Below are 22,524 nucleotides of genomic sequence, written 5' to 3' on the forward strand. Positions count from 1 at the left end.
TTACTTAATTTTGACAAATTTGAGTTGAATGTTAAATTTTACAAAAATTAGTTTTGAAAATTACTTTGAAAATTAGATTTTTCAAAACTTAAGTTTAGGTTCACAATCTAAGTTTTTCAAAATCGTTTTCCTTAATTTTGAGAATTGAATCTAGCTTACAAGTTGACTTCACTTGTGATGTTATAAATTAGACTGTACTTAGTTTTGAAAATATGAATTTTGCAAAATGAATTTTTATTAACTTAGTTTTTGAAAAGCTTACTTTTATAAAATTATCTTTATAAAACTTATGTTTGACAAGTCTGTTTCAAACTTGATTATTTTACAAAATTAGCTACTTCTTTCATAACTTAGCTATTTTGAAAAGGTTTTCTTAAAGCAAAAACCTTTAGTCATTCAAACTCCCCCGAGTTAACTTGACTTCATTTCTCAATTTTTATTTTTTTTCTGTATTCTGTACTTGACCTATGTTCCTATTTGATGAATGCCAAAGGGGGAGGGATAAGTGGTTAAGTTAGAGCAACAAAAAGTCAAACTTAAAAACTAACTTAAACCTTAAATATCATTCTTGGTTTTTACTTGCATATTTTTTTCACTAACTTAACTAGGCTGTCATTCCATCAAAAATGGGGAGATTGTTGGTGCGGTTAGCACTAACGGTCTAACTCAGGTTTTGATGAATGAAAAATTAGGTTAAGTTAGGTTTGTCGTTGTTTAACACTCTGATTGAGTGTGTAGGCGAAGTCCAGACAGGTCGACGGGCTGACCGGATGTCTGACACGAAGCCCAGCTAGGTCAACAGGTCGACCGGATAGTTGGCACGAAGTCCAAGCGGGTTGACGGGCTGACCAAACGCTTGGCACGAAGTCCAGCTAGGTCGACGGGCTGACCGGATAGCTGGTGAGAAGTCCAGATGGGTCGAAGGGCTGACCGGACGTCTGGCAGGTGAGTAAAGGTAAGTTATTGGAAGGGAGTGACTGTGAGGACACATTCCCGGGAAGGGAACTTAGGCGTCAATCCGACTTAGAACCATTTCGGAACTCTAAGTCGAGATCTTGACTAGATTCCGGTCTCGGAAAGACGGAATCTAAGTCATACTCTTTATGCCAAATTATAAACTGTGCTAACACTTTGTTTTGCAGGATATACATTGCCTCAGACTAACCTTGTCTTGCAGGAAAAGGATCTTCTGGAGAAAGGGGGTCCGGGCGCCCGGGGGCAAGTTTTATCCAAGACGCGACGTCGACACGTGAAGCTCGCTGGTTGGGACTGCTACGTCACACCAGGGCTCCCGGAAGGGATCCAGGCGCCCCGAGCATCCTATAAAAGGAGGGTCAAAGGTGGAGCTCAAAACACAACTCACGATCAGATCTTCAGTGCTCCTGCGACGCTGCCAAAAGCTCACCGACAAGTTTTATTTCTTCCTGTCTTAGTTTTCATAATTGTCGGTATTTTCTTTACTAATAATTCCTGTAATTTCATTGTAACTCTGATTTTGAATTATTAGTAATTGCCCACCGAAAGCACCCTTGTGTGCGGGCCTTGGAGTAGGAGTCGCCAAAGGCTTCGAACCAAGTAAAAGAACTTGTGTTAGCCTTGCTCTTCCTTTCCTTACTCTTTTTCCGCTGCTTAACTCTTTACGAAGATTTTTTTTTCGATATTCACCCCCCTCTATCGATTCTTTACGATCCAACATTTCTATCCTTAATGACACTAATTAGAGTTGCGCTCTTATGATCTACCGAGGCGCTCTAGTGACAAGGGTTAACCGTAACATGATTTCATAGGGATCTTCTCTATTTAGTACTTAAGGATAGTTACTTTAGCTTCCGGCGAATGCATCTTGATTGACAATGAGTAAAGGATAGAACGTGATACATTAATACCACCATAATGAAACCGAACTCCTAGAACTCTTTATAAACCAAGTTAATTACTCTCTCTTCACTAGTTCTCGTTTCCGCTTTCCAATATCTTTTCTTTAGATAACTTACAACCATCGGTATTTTAGCTAATCCTAAGTGAACCATTGCTAGTGCTTATAACCAGTTCTCGTGGGATCGATAATCTTTATTACTGACGATGAATCCGTGCACTTGCGGTAACAAGTTTTTGGCGTCATTGCCGGGGACTACGTCTATAACATTAGTGAAAATCATATTAGATTAGACTAGACTTTATTTTTTTTCTTTATCTCTCCTTTTCTAATATTCTGCATTTCAGAGATAAATAATTTTATTTTTTTTCTTTATTTTCTGCATTTTTATTAAAATGTTTTAAAAAATAATATAATATAATAGTAATAATATTTTAACTCTTTTCTTTACTTTATTTCATTTTATTTTATTTTGCTTAATTTTACACTCGAAATATTCCATATCTTGCTCTTGCATGCGAAGAGTTAATCTTTCAAGACAACTTCTACCGTTCGATCCAGAGATCGATAAGACTTTCCTGAGAAGAAGAAACTTACAAAAAGTATTTTAAGCCGAACAAGAATCTTCAAAAATGGCTGACAAACTATTGAAGGATTACGCAGCACCTTATGCACGAGGGGTTCGGTCTAGCATCACTCGACCGCCAATCGAAGCTAACAATTTTGAAATCAAGCCTGTAGTAATCCACATGGTTCAGCAGAATCAATTTGGAGGAGGACCGCACGATGATCCAAACCATCACTTAGAGCTTTTCTACGAGATTTGCGGTACTATGAAAGTGAACGGAGTCCCTCCAGAATCAGTAAGGTTATTTTTTTTTGGATTTTCCCTAAAAGACAGAGCCAAGCAGTGACTAAATTCTCTTCCAGCAAACAACATAACGTCTTGGGAGCGGTGTGAGCAGAAATTTCTGGACATATTCTACCCGCCAAGCAAAATTGCCCACATGAGGAATTTGATCGCAAGCTTAAAACAGATAGAATCAGAATCATTATTTGAAGCTTGGAACAGATTCAAAAGTATGCTGAGACAGTGTCCCCATCATGGCTTTGAGAAATGGTTGGTTCTACACATATTCTACAATGGAATCAACTATCACACGAAGGTATCCCTCGATTCTGCAGCAGGAGGAGCATTAATGAACAAGAGCCTTGATGAAGCTGAAGAGATCATAGAGAATGTGGCGCAGAACCATCATCAGTGGGCAACCGAAAGATCTGGTGGTTCTTTCCTAGGGAATCCAATAAAGTTGTCAGGAAAATTCGACGTAGATGCAGTCACACTCATGTCTGCAAAGCTGGACGCTCTGACCAAGAAGCTTGAGGCCATGGGAAACAACACGACCAATGCAATAGTATGTGTTTGCGAAACTTACGGAAGTATAGATCACGCTCAAGATACTTGCCCCCTAGGGCCAATACAAGCACAGATAAACCAACTTGAGCAATGCGATGTGATAGTCAGTTACAACCAAAAGCAAATCAATCTGTACTCCAACACATACAACCCTGGATGGAGGAACCACCCAAATTTTTTGTACCGGAATAATCAGGACCAAGGACCAGCAAAACAAAGCTATCAACTTGGGCAACAGAGTTATCAACAACAGCAACCTTCATAACTGTCTAGAATCGAAAAGATGCTCGAAGAAACTCTCTCAGAGCAAAAAGAGATGAAGAATGAGATCAAGCAATTGACTCAAAGACTGGAAAATTCCGAAAAATATCAGAAGATGCAAGACAGCCAGATATCCCAGATAGCTCAGATAGCCTAGTCTTTTTCAAGAGCACAGGGAACATTTCCAGGAAAGCCCGTTATAAACCCGGCGAAACACTACAACCGCATCGACTTGAGGAGAGGACGAACTTTGGGAGACCCCCAAATCACTACTCAAAAAGGACTTGACTCAGAGGAAGAGCCCTCTCCCCTAATGCCCAATCAGATCTAGAACAGGAATAGAGAGGAGATTACCAAGAAAGTTGAAGGAACTCTTCAAATTCCCCCACAAAGTCAGACAATTCATTTCTCTCAGAAGCTGATAACATCCCAAAAGGATGAAGAGTTCAATCGATTCCTAAAGAAGATTAAGGAAATTTGTGTAGAAGTACCACTGATAGATGCACTACACCAAATGCTGAAGTTCACAAAATTTTTAAAGGGTATTTTATCTAACAGGAGGCAGAAGGGCGACTTCGAGACCGTAGCATTAACAGAAAATTGCAGCGCTCTACTTATGGCAAATATTCCATCGAAACTTCAGGATCCAGAGAGTTTTTTCATACCTTATAAAATTGGTTCTGAACTCATACAGAAAGCTTTTTGCGACTTGGGAGCCAACGCTAGCCTACTTCCGTACTCGTTATGTAAGAAGCTAGGACTCCAGAACATTAAACTGAATACTATAGCATTGCAATTAGCTGACCATTCATGTAGATACCCATTGGGAATAGTGGAAGACGTGCCAGTAGAAGTAGGCGGATGCATCATTGCCACAGATTTTATTGTCCTGGATATGGAGGAGGATCCCAAGATACCAATCATCCTTGGGAGACCATTCCTTACCACCGCTGGAGCCCTCTTTGATGTGAAAAGTCACAAGTTATCCTTGGAGATCGACAAAGAAAATGTTAGAATTTGATTTATCTGATTCTTCTAACTGTGACCCCTCTTCTCAGGGAAATTCTAGCAAGATGAACATATACAAAGTTGAGGAATGCAGTTTCCAAGAGAGGTCCCCTCCAACGAGCAATAAGAAGTACATTTGTCCTGCACGAGCGAAACTAAAGGTGCAGACTGGAGCATTAACCCTAGGAGGAGAGCCGTGCTTCCATGGGTTTAGTCCACACTAACTGAAACGGGATTGAGCTAAAAATCTAAAACAAGCGCTTCTTGGGAGGCAACCCAAGGGTTTTTCATTTTAATTCATTATTCCATTTATCGTTTTATTTCTCTAGTAAGTGTAGTCGAGTATTGCTATTAATTTTTTGGGTATTCATTTTCAGGATGTGCATAGCCTCCACGAGCTGGCCGTGAGCGTTTCATGGGCATGGAGGTGTCAGAGGAGCCAAAATGGCAAAAGGCTAGTCACCGTGCGCTTAAGGGAGTCGACCGTGTGACCCCACACGGCCGTGTGAAGCCAACAGGGGGACAAAGGTCATTGGTCGTGCAACCTTGCACGACCGTGTGACCTGTGTAGAGAAAAGAAGGACACGGGCCGTGCCAATTAGCACGATCGTGCGATCAAGGCAGAGAGGAAAAGGGTACGGGCCGTGCCAACTGGCACGGCCGTGCAATTTTGACCGAGGGGAGAAGAGATGGGGCCATGCCAATTGGCACGACCGTGCATAAACCCTACCTACCTGGCCGTGCCTATAAGACACGACCGTGCCCCTACCCGTGTGCGCCACCCACCCCTCTAAAAAGCCCTAATTCCCATCTTCTTCTCTCCCAAAAGTTTTCTCCTCCCCACTACACCTCATCAAGTTCCAATCCCTACCTCTAAAGTTCATCTTTACTTAGATCTACATCTAGATCTAACACTTCTTCGGGCCACAAATCTGGAAAGAGAGAAGCAACTCCCCTATTTTTCTTCCTTCTCCTCCTTTTCCATCCTCAAGATCCATCTCCACCTACAAGAGATTCCTCAAAGTTCACCTTGCCCATCATGTCGCAAATCTTGAAGAGACTTCGTCGAGGAAGCGATGGATCTGGTGAAGGAGATGCGCCGGGAGGCGACAAAGGCAAAGGGAAGACTTCTTCTTCAGAAGGCAAAGGAAAAAGGGTGACACGCGATGAAGGTAATGAAAACGAGTTTAATATTACTTTTAGAAATCATGAACATAAAGCTAGATATGATATCCTTGTCGCCAGAAGAATTATATGCACTAGATATATGGATCTCACTACTTTGGATATGCTAGGAATTAGAGATGACGTAGATTGGATGATTAGTTCCTTAGACTGGAATGATATTATGTACGCTCATTCACCAACTTACCCCTGCCTAGTCCTTGAATTTTTGAGCTCAATTGATGTTAAATTTTCGTCTGAGGATGACTACGTAGGGGTCATAACTTTTAGGTTGATGAATAAAGAAGTTCGGTGGACATTTAGTGATTTTAATAATTGTTTTGGTTTACCTATTGGCGGTGCCCATAGATTTGATGATGAGATTAATGGAATGAATTTTGGACATCAATAACCGGATCAAAGGACCCTTACGAACTCTCTAGAGCTAAGGCATCCCACATGCAAAACCCGACCTTTAGATACCTTCACCGAGTGATGAGCAAAATGATTTTTGGTCGAGGAGAGAGTGATGATGTGGTTAGAAAGGTAGAGCTTTATTCTCTTTGGGCGATGTTGAATAAAGTGGATTTTGATTCCGAATTTCATTTCTTACAAAATTTGTTGAGGGCAGCTAAGACATCTTCAAGGATGATAGTGTTTGATGGATTGATCACCCAAATAGCATTCAATCTGGGTTATGAGCTTGATGGGTTAGAGGTCATTCATGGTAATGACAAGATCGACATCGATTCTTGTCTTGCAATGAAGATGATTTGTCGGGATGAGAATGAGTTTGCCTTCCCTAGGAACAATGATTTTCCATTACCCCTTCCTTGCCCCGAGCGCACTTCAGTGCGCAACCCCGCAAACTGGGTGATTATTGACTTAATCCCCGAAACTATTCCCTCCATTATAGAAGAAACCGAGTACCACCAAGAGCCCCCGTCATTAGGATTCCCACAACCTTTCGGATATCCAGAACCTCCTAGGCACTCTTTTGCCTATGGTACAGGATCTTTTAGATTTGATTTTTCTGACTTCTGTACCTCCTTAGACTCCCTTCATGAGTAGTAAAATACCCAACAACAATTGTTGGAGGGTCGTTTCAAGTTATCTGACGACCAGTTTAGGGAGGTACAGGATCATTTTCAGTTTATTAGGGATTTCCATAGTCAAGTGTCGGGATTCGTTCAGGACTATGAGGTTGACCAGGAAAGAATGAGGAATTTTATGGATGATATAGATATTACTAGACAACAAGTAGATGCCCTTTATCAATATCATCAACACATTGATCATCTTCCTGGTATGCCTAGATATCCCTCCGGCATACATCGGGGACCCCTTATCCCCCACCCTCGCCACCGTATTGATTTTATCGGGACGATGAAAAGTTTAAGTCTGGGGGGGGGGGGTGTTGTGTCTGCACAACCTGAGTCGAGTCAAGTTTTTCTTTTCTTTCAGCATATTTTGTTAGTCTACTTTGTTTATTCGCATTTTATTAGTTTCATATTTCTATTTGCATCTCATTTGCACTTTCCTACTTGTAATTCTTCATCGTTTTTTTTGAAAAAAATAAAAAAATAGTTTTGAGGCATATTTGAGAACATCAAACCTTCTACTTTTTCTGCTAACTTGTTCGATAGCAAAATGACTAGCATTTTCTTAGTTCATGTATTGCCAAGATAGTGTTAGTATGTTTGGTGTATCTTCTTTCTCTATTTTTAGTAGTATGAAATAAGCTAAGTATTATATGGAGTTTGGTATAAGTCTTGGCCTAACCTTAAAGGATCTTATTTTCACTACACTTAAGTACTTAAACTTGAATAGTAGAAATATTCTTAAAATAGTTATGATTCATCCAAATTGTTTAGTACTTTTGTTCCCATGGTGATTTCTTATTTACATTTTGGTTACTAGATGACCTCGGATCATGGAAGCTCATTTGGAAAAATCTAAATCCCAACATATGCATCTCGCATTTGTGATTAGTGCTACACCTCTATAGCACCAAAAAAAAGAAAAAAAAATGAATAAGGGATAAAAAATAATTGTCGTGAGTGGAAACTAACAATTTACCCCTTTGAGACCGAGTTAGATTATTGGGGAAATAAATGTTACGTTTCTCTTGATTCCGAGTAGTATCTTTTGAGACCTTGTGTAATTTAAGGAAAACAAACCAAGCGTGTGGCAGGTAAGTGTCTATTACTGGGAACATTAGGAACTCAATTGTATGACGACTTAACTAAGACAGAGAATTGAAACTTGAAGAGTTTGAGTTACTTATTGCACTGAGCACAAAGAACTTATGCTTAGGCCATACTTAGGTTACTCCACAATCTTGCTTATCAATGAAATTAGTTGATAGAGTTAGGCGAATGCACTAGGGATTATGAAATACTACAGGAACTCATGAACATAGTTTGCAGCGTTTTGCTTGAGGACAAGCAAAGGTTCAAGTCTGGGGGTGTGATGTGCGTAAATATTATGATCGTTTATGCATGTTTTAACGCACATTCACTTGCTTTACGCGTATATATTCTTTGCATGATCGTCTCTTTTATCATATACTCATCATAAATACTCTTTTGTTCGGAGATATGCTCTTTGTTTGGTTTTGTGTTGATAGGGATAACTTTTGGAGCAAAAACAGTGATTGTCGACTCACCGGAATGAGGCAGAGAACACGACCGTGCAACCTCGCACGACCGTGTGGCCAAACAGAGGAAGAACAGTGCACGACCGTGCAACTCTTGCACGGTCGTGCGACCAAACAGAGATGGATCCGTGTATGGCCGTGCAAACCTGTACGGTCGTGCCCCCCATGACAGCAACCAAGCCATACACGGTCTTGTGATCCTACACATCCGTGTCCCAGGAGCAGTGCCCCAGATCCACACGGCCGTGCCAATTGGCATGGCCGTGCAGCGCGACCAGAGATAAAAGAGGGCACAACCATGCCATATCTGCACGGCCGTGCCGCAGCACCGTGCCCTAGCCTATAAAAAGGGTTCTTACCCTTCTCCTCAGGGGGGAGCGAGCCGTTAAAGGGAGAATTACCTTGGTACCGTTCCACGCCGTCCAGGACCTCCGTCCAGTGATCCTTTATCACCACATCAACTCCAGAAGCAAAGGATTGGATCCGAAGATCACTCGTCGTCGTTGGATAAGCATCCTTTCTCTTTCTCTCTTCTTGTTTGAGGATTGTATGCTTGATTACATTATGTCTTCAGGTTTTTCTCCGGCGTCTATGGAGTAGATTCTTTGTTCTAGGATTAGGGAGTAGTTGTGGATTGATTTTGATGTAAGACTCATATTTATGCCTTTATTCATTGGATGATTTCACTTGCTTTGTTTCAACTACTATGCATGAGACTTGTTGCTAGATTTCCATATCGTATTAATTGATTGTGTAGGAATTGCTAACCTCGTAGAGAGAGTATCTTAGATCGTATACCCGAGGGGCCCTAGTGACAGGGGTAACTCGTTCACGGACATCTAGGGTATTTCCTCGAAAGGAGAGACAACTTCTCCGCAAGGAAGTAAGAGACCAAACCAAGCCCTTATTTCTATCCTTAATGACACCAATTAGAGTTACATTCTTGTGATCTACCGAGGCGCTCTAGTAACAAGGGTTAACCGTAACAAGATTTCATAGGGATCTTATCTATTTAGTACTTAAGGATAGTTACTTTAGCTTCCAGCGAATGCATGTTGATGGATAATGAGTAAAGGATAGAACATGATACATCAATACCACCACAATGAAACTGAACTCCTAGAACTCTTCATAAACCAAGTTAATTACTCTCTCTTCACTAGTTCTCATTTCCATTTCCCAATATCTTTTCTTTAGATAACTTACAACCATCGGTAGTTTAGCTAATCCTAAGTGAACCATTGCTAGTGTTTATAACCAGTCCTCATGGGATTCATAATCTTTATTACTGATGACGAATCCGTGCACTTGCGGTTCATAACACTAGCGGGAGGAACTAAGTTGGGAGGAAGCCCCCACAAGTAGGACGGGCAGAAGAGGGGATGGCGCTCGAGGAGTCGGGGCCATAGGAGACCCACTCGGTTGGAAAACCATCTCCCCTTGGATTGAGTTGTGGGAGGGCAGAGCCAAAGACGTCCGCTCGAAAGATGATCATTTGGTAGTGCTAGAGCGGTGTCTCTTGTGTTGAACCATCAATTGTTTTTCAGATTCAAGGGAAGGAATTTCCTTCGGTGCTATGCGAGGGTCGAGAGATAACCTTCCTTCCGCACTGCTTATCGTGCCAGCGCCACTCGCTCGGCTACTAGAAGCCTCTCTAGGGGAGTCGACTGATTGATCTTCTAGTTCAACCAAAAGGGCTTGGCCTAGCCGGTCTAATTTGGCCTCTTCTGATCGTAGAGATTCGAAAGCCAAAACTTTAAACATGGTCTTCGCTGCAGAAAATAGAAAGGACCTTAGTTAGTGATAACATAAAAGCTAAATTACCAATTCTTACCCAAAGAAGGGAGCATTGCTCAGACGAGACTTGGTTTGAATATATAGAGGAGGCCCTCCTATAGTAGCTGGGGGATATTGAATTACAGGTCGATCAGTTTCCCCGAAGTAGAAACAAAGGAAGGTTCATACGGTAGTCTCCTAACTCAGGAATGGGAGAAAGATCTGCTTGCCAACCTATTGACCATGACACAAAGTCGGACAATCGAATAAAAAAGAAATGGGATTTTCATCCCTTATTGGAAGAGAGTAGTTTCTTGAAGAAAACTGCCTTGGGTGGGATTGGAATAAGAAAATCCCAGGCTTTGATTTTTTTGAGTAATAAAAGTAGTGAAAAGTATGAGCGGTTAAGGAAATATCACACTGGTAGATAAGATCATCATTCCATGCATCGATCGTAAGGCGTTGGGAGCAAGTTAAGTGAGGTGAATATGGAAGTATTAGCTTATTTTAGATATAAAGTGGGGGATAGAGAAGCATAGACTAGGCTGAAGCTGATCTTTGAAAAAGGCGACGTAGCCAGGAGGAAGGATGATGAGGATGGTCTTAAGGGTCGGGAAGGAGAATCAGAGGTGTTTAGGGATCTCTAGCGTATGGACCATCTCAAGATTGTAGTTATCAAAATTAGAACGAGTGGACGTGTACCAAGGGGTGAAGGTTTCTTGGGTCATGGGTAAACGAAGAATAGAGGCAGAAAGATTGGAAAGAGCACTTACTATTATAATCACAAGAAAAGGAGCATGGTCTATAGGAGTCGCTAGAGAAGAAAGCTAAATAGGATAAGGCACGAATGGAATGTTGCTTGCGACGTTGAGGGATTTTACTAAGGGCCCTAAGATATCTTTAAAGCCTAGCTGTACGATTAAAATAGCCTGATTAGTCGCAACCGTCGAATCAGAGGAGGGGAATCATCGACTATTCGTATGAAAAGGCGTGTGTCGGTTGTCGCATCATAGAAAGGGGAGTTGGTGGGACATATGACAATTGCCCATAAAACAACATTTATGATGGACAAGACAATCAAATCATTTTGTTGATACACTTTCACACATATCATTGGTGTCTTACCTTATATTTCAAACATTTGACATGCATCTTTTCGAGAAAGATATCATTAACAGTGATGTTGGGGGTTGATGTCTAGAGTCGTCAGCCAATCAGATGATCAGACGATAGTAGAACATGAGTCTAGTCAATCAGTCATGAACCTCCTTCGACTAGACTTGAAGAAGAAGCTTGTGATAAGACGCGTTATGAGTGGTCCCAAAGGTAATATGGGGTCGACAATCAAGATGATGTGGCAAACAAAGGGAAGATGATGTGATGGTCAAAGTCAAGATAAGATGGTAGTCTCATGGGAAAGGCTCCTAATATAAACTCTGGCGGCTCTATAGTCAACCAAAGCTATGGGGCTCAACTCCCCACTTATCATGGGCAAGACTCCAAACACATATCTCCGGACTCAACTCCCCACTTCTCATGGGCAAGGCTCCTAACACATACTTCCGGGGGCTCAACTTTCCACTTCTTATGTGTTAGTACCCCAAGGTAGTTTTGATATGATCAACCAAGACAGGTTAGATCCTTTTGATTTTTAACCCTGTGTCTAAATGTGCAGGAACTTAGGAGCACAGGAAGTCGAGCAAAAGACGCAGTTAGCGAGAAAGACAACATGGGAGAGAGCCGACAAGCTAAGTGCGTCCGATGGACGAGGTGCTATGGAAGAGTACACGGGTGGACGAGAAGGAGGCATGCAACGTTTTCGAGGGACGAGAAGCCGAAGTGAAAAATTGCTCGAAGGTCAGAAGCTGGGTTCGGGTGAGCCCTATTCTGGATGGACGAGATCATCCAAGTGAGCGGAGTCAGAGCGGAAGACTCGAATCAGACCGAGCGGAACCAGAGTGGAAGGTCAGGACGGAAAGTCAACAAAATGTTGACTTTTTGATTCCGGGCGCTCGGAACCCTTCCGGGCGCTCAGAGTAGGTTTTTATTTGGAACACAACGTGGTGCATTCCATTGCAATGAGAATAAAAGTTTATCCCCTCCCAGGCGCTTGAAACCCCTCCAGGTGCCCCAACCAGAGCTATAAATATAGTCCTAGTCCCAGAAGCTTAGACAGAACACTTATAAACAAATTTCTGTGTCTAGCTTTACATTTTGAGTACTTTAACTGCTGTAAAGAGGCTTTTTCGCCTGAAGGAGAGTTTAGTGCGTTTCAACTTCTTTGGATTAACAACCTCCCAGTTGTAACCAAGTAAATTCCATTGTACCTCTTTCTTTCTTTAATTAGTCTTTTATATTTTACACAAGTGTTAATTTTGATAAAGCTGTAAAAGTTTGAGGAAGGTTTGCTTTGTTTTGCAGGGCTATTCACCTCCATCTAGCCGGCCGCCAAGGGATCCTACAAGTGGTATCAGAGCCAAGTTTATCTCAGAAGGACTAACCGCCTACTGAAGTATCGAGACGATGGTCGGATCAAACATCTGTCTGCTGAAGTTTGAGGGAGAATTCGCATTATAGAAGAAATGCATGGAGGTATTTTTTAAAACTAATTTTGAAATTCTTTTGATAATTAAATATGATTTTGTAGCTCCCAAAGACTAACAAGGAAATGACAAGGAAGAGTACCAATGGAGCAAGAAGGAGCAAGCAGACTTCATAGTGAACAGACGAGCCGAGTTTCACTTACTCAGCGTCTTCCACCACAGGAAGTAAATCAGATAAAAAATTATGAATCAACAAAGGAACTCTACGAGAAGTTTGTAGAACTACACGAAGGAACTTCCGAAGCAAAGCTCGCGAGACGGGATCGACTCCAGAACCAACTAACGAACCTCTGGATGGAAGAAAGCGAAATAGTCGCACTTCTGCACTCGAGGATCAAAGAACTTATCACGGGACTCACAAATCTAGAAGAAAAGGTAACAAACCGAGATTCATTAAGGTATACTTTAAATGCATTCCCTAGGACACCTGAGTGGGCCTCTATAGTCGACTCATTTTATATATCTAAAGACTTAGAAGTTAGTTCATTAGAAAATCTTTTTTCCACTTTTGAACTTCACAAATCTAGATGTGCATAGATGAAAAGGGAGCCTAGTCAGAACATTGCCCTGAAGGCAAGAACGAACAATCCGAACTTAGAAGCATCGATCGATGAAATGAAGCAGCGCTATTAGTAAGAAAATTTAATAAATTTATTAAAACTAATAAATTTAAATCGCAGACGAGAAAGCACTATGGGAACAAAAGGAAGGTATGATGCTACAACTGCAATGAAGAAAGGCATGTAAAACATAACTGTTGGATCTCGTGGTAGTTTTGATGTGATCAACCAAGTTAGTTAGGTCCTGCGTTTTGTTTGAACCCTGTGTCTGAGTGTGCAGGAACTTAGGAGCGCAGGAAGTCGAGCGGAAGACGCAGCTAGCGAGAAGGACGGCACGGGAAGGGAACCGACGGGCTCGGCGGGTCCGAAGGACGAGAGAGCTGCAGAAGAGTATTCCGGTGGAGCGAGAAGAACGTGCGCGGCGTTCGAGGGATGAGAAGCCGGATGAAAGACTGCTCGAGGAGAAGGCCGGGAATTGGGTTCGGGTGAGCCCTATTTGGTAGGCCGCAATCACCCAAGGAGCCGAACTGGAGCAAGTCAACTGGGAGTTGACTTGTCAACGGTTCGGTCGACCGAACCCTTCATTAACCGAAGCTAGCCGTTGGTGACACGTCAGCAACACATCTGCCAGCGGTGAAGTGATCGGTCGACCGAACCCAAGTTTATCCAGAGACTGAGTCGAGCATTTTCATCGGGCCAGCGCAGAGGAAGACCGTTGGCCGATCGGTCAACCGAACCTGAGCTCGATCCACAGAGACTGCACCTGGACGGAAAGCTGGGCAGGTACAGCAGGTTCGGTCGACCGAACCTGGGGATCGGTCGACCGATCCCTCTCGAGTCAAAACCTGATCCCGAAGATCAGGTCATCCGATAAGCTCTAGAACCCCTATATAAAGGAGGGTCTCGGGCAGCTTTAGAGAACAACGATCACGAGCGAAACTCAACTCTTGTAATCTCATTCTCTTAGCAACTACTGTGCTGTCAAAGTGTAAAAGGCTTCTCCGCCTTCAAAGAAGGAGTTTCTTACTGCGCTTTCCATCGCCCTGGATTAACAACCCTCTTGGTTGTAACCAGGTTAAAATTCTGTCTTCAGTTCTCTTTCTATTTAGTGTTGCTTTAGTTTAGAGTTGAAAAGCTTTGAGGAGGGTAAGTTTTATTTGCAGGCAATTCACCCCCCTCTTGCCGGTCCCCGCTGAACCTACAAGTGGTATCAGAGTCCAACAGTCTCAGAAGGACTAACCATCATCTGAAGCACAAAGATCAGAACGATGGCCGGCGCGAACATTCATCCCCCAAAGTTCGACGGAGATTTCGCTACATGGAAGTGAAAAATGGAGGTATTCTTTAAAACTGAATTTGATATACTTTTAATAATGAAATATGGATATGCAGCGCCGAAAGATAAAGAAGAAAACACGTGGAGCAAGAAGGAACAAGCCTACTTTATGGCCAACGGAAAGGCTGAGTTCCACTTGCTCAGCGTTCTGCCACCTGAGGAGGTAAATCGGATCGGAAGCTACGACTCCGCGAAAGATCTCTGGGAAAAATTCCTGGAGCTTCACGAAGGTACTTCCGAAGCGAAGCTAGCAAGGCGCGACATCCTTCGGACCCAATTGACGAACCTCCGGATGAACCAAGGCCAAAAGGTAGCGCAACTCCAAGCAAGAATCAAAGAGCTGATCACGCAACTAACCAATCTTGGAGAAGAGTAACGAACCGGGACTCGATCTGGTACGCGCTCAACGCCTTCCTGAGAACTCTCGAGTGGGCCTCCTTAGTAGATGCGTACTACATCTCTAAGGATTTCGAGGTAAGTACTCTAGAACATTTGTTTTCTACTTTTGAACTTCACGAATCTCGAGTTGCAGAGCCCAATGGAGTAGAAAAGACTAGTCAGAACATCACTTTGAATGCAAGAACAAACGATTCTGACTCCGAAGCCTCGATCGACGGATCAGAAGCGGCACTATTGGTAAGACGCTTCAATAAATTTTTTAAATTTAATAAATTTAGATCGCAAACAAAGAGGCATCAGCAAAAGAAAAGGGTGGTTCGTTGCTACAATTGCAACGAAGGACATATCAAAGATGACTGCCCAAAACTGAAAAGCAAAAGTAAAGAAAAGAGTAAGAAGCTAGCTCGACCCAAATACAACCTAAAAGCCACGTGGGATGATTCATCATCCTCCGAATCCGAAGTCGAAGAATTCTCGGGACTAGCACTGATGGCCAACCATCAGCTAGAAGAAACGTCTAGCTCAGAAATGAGCATAGATGAAGGGGGAGGAACAACAGAAGAAGAAGAAAGCTGTGATGAAGGGGGAGCATCGCAAGATGAGGTAAGTAAGGTACGCGCCCTAAACCCTAAACAGTCCTTTCGTTTTATTAAAGCTCTTTATAAAGAATTAGATAAAGTAGAAAAGGAAAATAAATATGTGAAATCAGAAAATGAGGTTTTAAAATTAGAAATTAAAAAATTGAAAACTGATGCATGTTTTAAAAATAATTTTCCAAAATCAAAACTTAAAATTTATGGAAAATTAAATTGGTATATAAGGAAGCATCAGGGTCAACTTAGGAAAATTTCTAAGAATTATATACCCCCTAAGTTTTTGACTAATCCTGTAGGAAGGAATCTTTATTGGGTTTCAAAATCTGTGCTAAATTAAGCTCTTTAAATTAAAAGCTTTATAGAGAGAAAATTAAATATTTTCCTTATGAAGGCTTTGTCTAAGGAAGTGGTTGTTGCTCCAATAACCAAGAAGGCCTAGTGCCTCGCCACGACCTGGAAGCTGAAATATTGAAACACAATGTTTAATTAACTTTCCGAAAAAGCATTAAAAGTAGAATTAAAATGCTTTGAAAGTGTACAAACATTTTTTTTTAACTTAGAAAATAGTTTTTTACTTAGAATTTTTTTTTATCTTAAGAACTTGCTTCCCCGTTTTTGCTGTGATCAAAGGGGGAGAGAAAACTACATTTTTAGGGGGAGTTAGGAAAATTAAAAGTAAGAAAATTAAAAGTTTAAATTTTTAATATTTTTCTAAATACTGTTGCAATTTTATTTATTGCAAATCTTATGCTTAAAATGCTAGTTTAGTAATTTTTCTTCAAAATTACTTTTTGTGTCTGTTTTACCCTAACTTGAACTTGGGTTGATGCACATCAAAAAGGGGGAGATTGTTGGACCCCGTGGTAGTTTTGATGTGATCAACCAAGTTAGTTAGGTCCTGCGTTTTGTCTGAACCTTGTGTCTGAGTGTGCAGGAACTTAGGAGCGCAGGAAGTCGAGCGGAAGACGTAGCTAGCGAGAAGGACGACACGGGAAGGGAGCCGACGGGCTCGGTGTGTCCGAAGGATGAGAGATCTGCGGAAGAGTACTCCGGTGGAGCGAGAAGAACGTGCGCGGCGTTCGAGGGACGAGAAGCCGGACGGAAGACTGCTCGAGGAGAAGGCCGGGAATTGGGTTCGGGTGAGCCCTATTCCGGTAGGCCGCAATCACCCAAGGAGCCGAACCGGAGCAAGTCAACTGGGAGTTGACTTGTCAACGGTTCGGTCGACCGAACCTATTGATCGGTTGACCGAACCCTTCATTAACCTAAGCCAGCCGTTGGTGACACGTCAGCAACACATCTGCCAGCGGTGAAGTGATCGGTCGACCGAACCTATGATCGGTCGACCGAACCCAAGTTTATCCAGAGACTGAGTCGAGCATTTTCATCGAGCCAGCGCAGAGGAAGACCGTTGGCCGATCGGTCGACCAAACACAAGGATCGGTCGACCGAACCTGAGCTCGATCCACAGAGACTGCACCTGGACGGAAAGCTGGGCAAGTACAACAGGTTCAGTCGACCGAACCTGGGGATCGATCGACCGATCCCTCTCGAGTCAAACATGATCTCGAAGGTTCAGGTTATCTGATAAGCTCTAGAACCCCTATATAAAGGGGGTCTCGAGTAGCTATTGAGAACAACGATCACGAGCGAAACTCAACTCTTGTAATCTCATTCTCTTAGCAACTACTGTACTGTCAAAGTGTAAAAGGTTTCTTCGCCTTCAAAGAAGGAATTTCTTACTGCACTTTCCATCGCCCTGGATTAACAACCCTCTTGGTTGTAACCAGGTTAAATTCTGTCTTCAGTTCTCTTTCTATTTAGTGTTGCTTTATTTTAGAGTTGAAAAGCTTTGAGGAGGGTAAGTTTTATTTGCAGGCAATTCACCCCCCTCTTGCCGGTCCCCGCTGCACCTACAATAACTGCCCAAAATTGAGGAGTAAAGATAAGGAAAATAACAAGAAGCCAGCTCAAACTGATAAGCATAGAAATTTCAAAGCAACATGGGACGAAACGTCGTCTGAATCAGAGATAGAAGCCCTCGTCTGACTTGTGCTAGTGGCAAGTCACCAAGAAGACGAAGACGAAGCAAACTCGTCCGAAATAAGCATCGAGAGCATCGATGAAGGGGGAGCGACATCGGAAGAAAGTAGCACTTCAGGGGGAGCTTTAGATTGTGGGATCGATAAGGTAAGTTAGGTATAGTTTCTTCCTCCTGATAAGTTATTTAGCTTGTTAAATTATTATAAAAAAATTACTGCATGTTGGAAAAGAAAATAAAAAGTTAAAATCAACTTTAGCTATTTCTTGTCGGTTAGAAGATCTCGATAAACTAAAATTAGAAAATAAAAAAATAAATAAAGAAATAAAAAATTTGAAACATCGTACATGCTCAAATAATCAAATATTAGAAAATACAATGGATTAAATTGGTATTTTAAATATTATAAGGGATAAATTAGAAAAATTCACAAAATACATTGCTAAGAATTTCTTGATTAATCAAGTAGGTAGAAACCTATACTGGGTTCTAAAATCATATTTAGGTTAACTATATTTCTGGACTTAGGACTTTCAGAAAGAAAATTAAATGTTTAAATTGTTTAGGAGGCTTTGTCTAGAAGTGGTTGATGCTCCAAAAACCAAGAAAGCCTAGTGCCTCGCCACAACCTGGAAGTCAATTACTGAATTGAATATTTAATCGATTTACTGTGAAGTATTTAATTAATGCTTTAAATTTTTGTTAGAAAAATTTATTTAAATGTCTAATCATCAAAATTTGTTTAAGTTATTTTTTTTGTGAAACGTTAATCTAAACAATCTTTTAATTTTTTTTTACATTAAAATTTTTTTTATGAACTAGTTATCAAAATGTAATTTTTTTTTATTTTGCCAAAAATTCAACTTTCTATGAAATTTGTTTTTTGTTCACCCTTGTTAAAGTTTTTATTGTTAAAGGAGTTCTTTTTCAAAGTTTTTAAAACTTAACTTTTATATTTTTTTTATTTTCCCTTAGACTTTTTAAACCTTCCAAGTAAATATGTTTACACGTACCCCACTTTTAAATGTGATTAAAAGGGAGAGTAGTAAAGATTAAGTCTAGGGGGAGGGTAGTACAATTTTAATATTTTAATTTTTGTACATAATTTTTGTACTTGTGATTTTTTGTAAAAATTATAACTGTTATTTTTTTATGGTTTACCCTAACTTAACTTAGGTTTGATCACATCAAAAAGGGGGAGATTGTTAATACCTCAAAGTAGTTTTGATGTGATCAACCAAGTCAGGTTAGGTCATGTTGGTTTTTAACCCTGTGTCTAAGTGTTCAGGAACTTAGGAGCACATGAAGTCGAGCGAATGACGCAGCTAGCGAGAAGGACGACATGGGAGATAGCCGACGGGCTCGGTGCGTCTGAGGGATGAGGTGCTACGAAAGAGTACACGGGCGGACGAGAAGGAGGCATGCAATGTTTTCAAGGGACGAGAAGCCGGAGCAAAAGATTGCTCGAAGGCCAAAAGTTGGGTTCGGGTGAGCCCTATTCCGGATGGCCGAGATCACCCAAGCGAGCAGAGCTGGAGCAGAAGACCTGAATCAAACCAAGCGGAATCGGAGTGGAAGGTCGGGACAGAAAGTCAATAGAATGTTGACTTTCTGATTCCGAGCGCCCGAAGTTCAGGCGCCCAGAGCAGGTTTTTATCTAGCTTAGATAGAACACTTGTAAACAATTTCCTGTGTCTAGCTTTACATTTTAAGTACTTTAACTGCTATAAAAAGACTTCTCTGTCTGAAGGAGAGTTCAGTGCACTTTCAACTTCCTTGGATTAACAACCTCCCCGGTTGTAATCAAGCAAATTCCGTTATGCCTCTTCCTTTCTTTAATTAGTATTTTATATTTTATGCAAGTGTTAATTTTGATAAAGTTATAAAAGTTCGAGGAAGATTCGTTTTGTTTTGCAAGGCTATTCAGCCCCTTCTAGTCTACTACCAAAGGGTCCTACATTATGAGCATGACTCCTAGTATAAACCTTATTGGTCCCAGAGCCGATCAAAGCTCCTCTAGGAGATAACATTGTCAGAGAATCGCAACAACGTATTATGAAATAATGGTTACTCACCAGAGAATATTTGTACGATAACCTTCCTCTGCCTATGGGAGGGTCGTCGCACATCCTCCACCACTGGACATATACCGACATTTGATATTCTATGACGCCTCATTATTGCGGAGGTTATGAGAGATAGTATAAAAATGGATCCTCTCCGTTGGCCAGGTACGTGTGCACACGTATCTATATTATTGTTCTACTATTCATCTTTTTCTCAATTTTCCCCCAGCTACTGTTTTAACATGAGCGTTGGAGTGATTACATCAGCGACCTCCTCCCTGGTTCTCACTCTAACATTCTTGTTGGCTCTGTCTGTGGTGTGCATAGTGTTGGTACAATTTGTACTAATGATCTAGCTCACGTTTTGATGAATGACAAGAAAATTAAAGTTAGAGTGTTTTGTAATCTAACAACTTTACCGAGTGTACAGAGTTGATAGGCCTGAAGGACCTGACACCAGGCTGAAACTCAATTGGGTCCGCGGAACTCGATAGCTGGTGCGAAGTCCAGATAGGTCTGCGGGGCTCGATATCTGGCGGGAAGTCTGGTTGAATTTGTGGGACCTGACAACTGGCCGAAGTCCAGTTGGGTCTACAGACCTGATAACTGGCAGGAAGACCTGGTGGGTCAAAGGAAAATCAAGAAACTGCAGTTGGTAAGTAGAGGTAAGCAACTGGAGGAGAGATCCAGTGAAGACGCGTTCCCGATTGAGGGAACTGTAAGCGTCGATCCAACTTAGGTCTATTTGGGAAACCTAAGTTGAGACCTTAATTAGATTCTGGTCTCGAAGAGACAGGATCTAATTACTACTTTTTTACTAAACTAGGTTAACTTATTTTGTAGGATATACTTATTTTTACTGCCCAAGACTAACTCTTTTTTATAGGGAAGAAGGCTGGAAAAAGAGGAGTCTGAGTGATGAAAGGAATCCGGGCGCTCGGACCAGCTCGCCCGAGCAGGTGCAGCAGGCACTTGGGTAGTCCAGGCGCTCGGAGTTAGTCCAGGTGCTTGGACCCAAAAACTCATCCAAGAGTTGTGTTGGAGTGCGTCGACTGATCGAGCCACGCCGACTGGCGTGGTTTACGTGCCCGGAGGGACTCTAGGCACCCGAAATAGGCCTATATAACGGTCTTCTGTTAAGGTCGATTTGTAGCTAGAGGGGGGGGGGGGTGAATAGCTTGTCGTGCTCCGATTACTTTCTTTGATGATGTTGTTGCAGCAAAAAATACTCAAGCAACTCTCACAACTCTAACACAAGGGATTTACTTGGTATCCACTTCAAGAAGAGGTGACTAATCTAAGGATATACACACGCCACACTCTCTACTGTAAAAAAAACTCCTTCTCAATAACTACCGAAGGCGGAGAAGCCTTATACAAACTCTCAATACAATAAGAAGAAAGGAAAGCAAAATACAAGTGAAATCTTACAAGATTTACAATATGAACCCTAATTTGCTTCTTCTTCTTGTGGAACGCCTCTTGACCTTGGAAGTGCAGCAACACTTTGCTCCAAGAAAGCTTCAAGAACTGGCGTGAATCTGTGAGAGAGATCGCAAGAAGTGGAGATGAAGAATTGCGGAGGAAGATGCTCGCCAACGGCTTTATCCTACACAACGGTCGTTTCCCAATCGATCGGCTGATCGATTGGTGAGGCTGAATCGGTCGGCTGATCAATTCAGCTTTCTTCTGTGCTCTCTGAAAAATGGCATGAACCGATAGATCGATCGATTCAGCTCTCTCTCACGTCACACGCGATTTCTAACCCCCAATCGATCGACCGATCGATTGGGGAGCATTCTATGTTTACGATTTTACTTCCCAATCTATCGGCTGGTCGATTGGGCCAGTCTTCACTCGCAACACACTTTCAATCGATCGACTGATCGATTGAAGTACAATTCAATCAATTGGTTGATCGATTGACCTTCCTTTGACTTTCTTAAACTAAGTCTAGGGTCCTCAAATCCAACATCTGGTCAACCGTGACCTGTTGGAACTTCTCATGCCTAGCATCCGGTCAATGTTGACCTGTTGGGACTTCTTCACCAAGTGCCTGGTCAACCCTTTGGTCCACTTGGACTTTTCTCCTCGTGCCAAATATTCGGTCAACCTTAGCCCACTTGGACTTACCATCTCATGCCAAGTGTCCAACCCTCCATGATCCACTTAGACTTACTGACTCATGCCAAATGTCTGGTCCTTCATGACTCACTTGGACTTCCACCAGATGTTCGGCCACCCTTGACCCATTTGGATTTCCTTGCGCCAAGTATCTCGTAACTCCTTTAACCTACTTGGACTTCCCAACATCAGGTGCCCGGTCAACCTTCACTCACCTGGATATCCATGTGCCTGGCTTCACTCACCAGGTCTTTCCATCTGCCTGTCTTCACTCACCAGGACTTTCCATCTGCCTAACTTCACTCATAAGGACTTTCACCTGGCTTCACTCACTAGGGTTTTACCTGGCTTCACTCACCAGGATTTTTTCACTGCCCGGATTCACTCACCAGGACTTTCACCTGCCTAGCTTCACTCATTAGGTCTTTCACCTAGCTTCACTCACCAGGATTTTCTAACTGCCTAGTTTCACTCACTAGGTTTTTCACCTGGCTTCACTCACCAAGATTTCCCAACTGCCTAGCTTCACTCATCATGACTTTCACCTGCCTAACCTCTAGTTAAGACTTTCTCAGTCAAGTATCCGGTCAACCCTTTGACCTACTTGACTCTTTTTCATATCTAACTGTTTAGTCCTT

The 22,524-nt window shown here is 42.0% G+C and overlaps 1 non-coding gene across 1 annotated transcript; it reads right to left on the reverse strand.

The window, feature by feature from the left end:
• Positions 1-2,881: 2,881 nt before the first annotated feature.
• LOC121988189 lies at positions 2,882-2,987 on the reverse strand. The gene has a single exon (XR_006113928.1). It is a non-coding gene; the product is annotated as a small nucleolar RNA R71 (small nucleolar RNA).
• Positions 2,988-22,524: the final 19,537 nt, after the last annotated feature.

Source organism: Zingiber officinale, chromosome 5B (assembly GCF_018446385.1).
Source record: "Zingiber officinale cultivar Zhangliang chromosome 5B, Zo_v1.1, whole genome shotgun sequence".
NCBI lineage: Eukaryota > Viridiplantae > Streptophyta > Magnoliopsida > Zingiberales > Zingiberaceae > Zingiber > Zingiber officinale.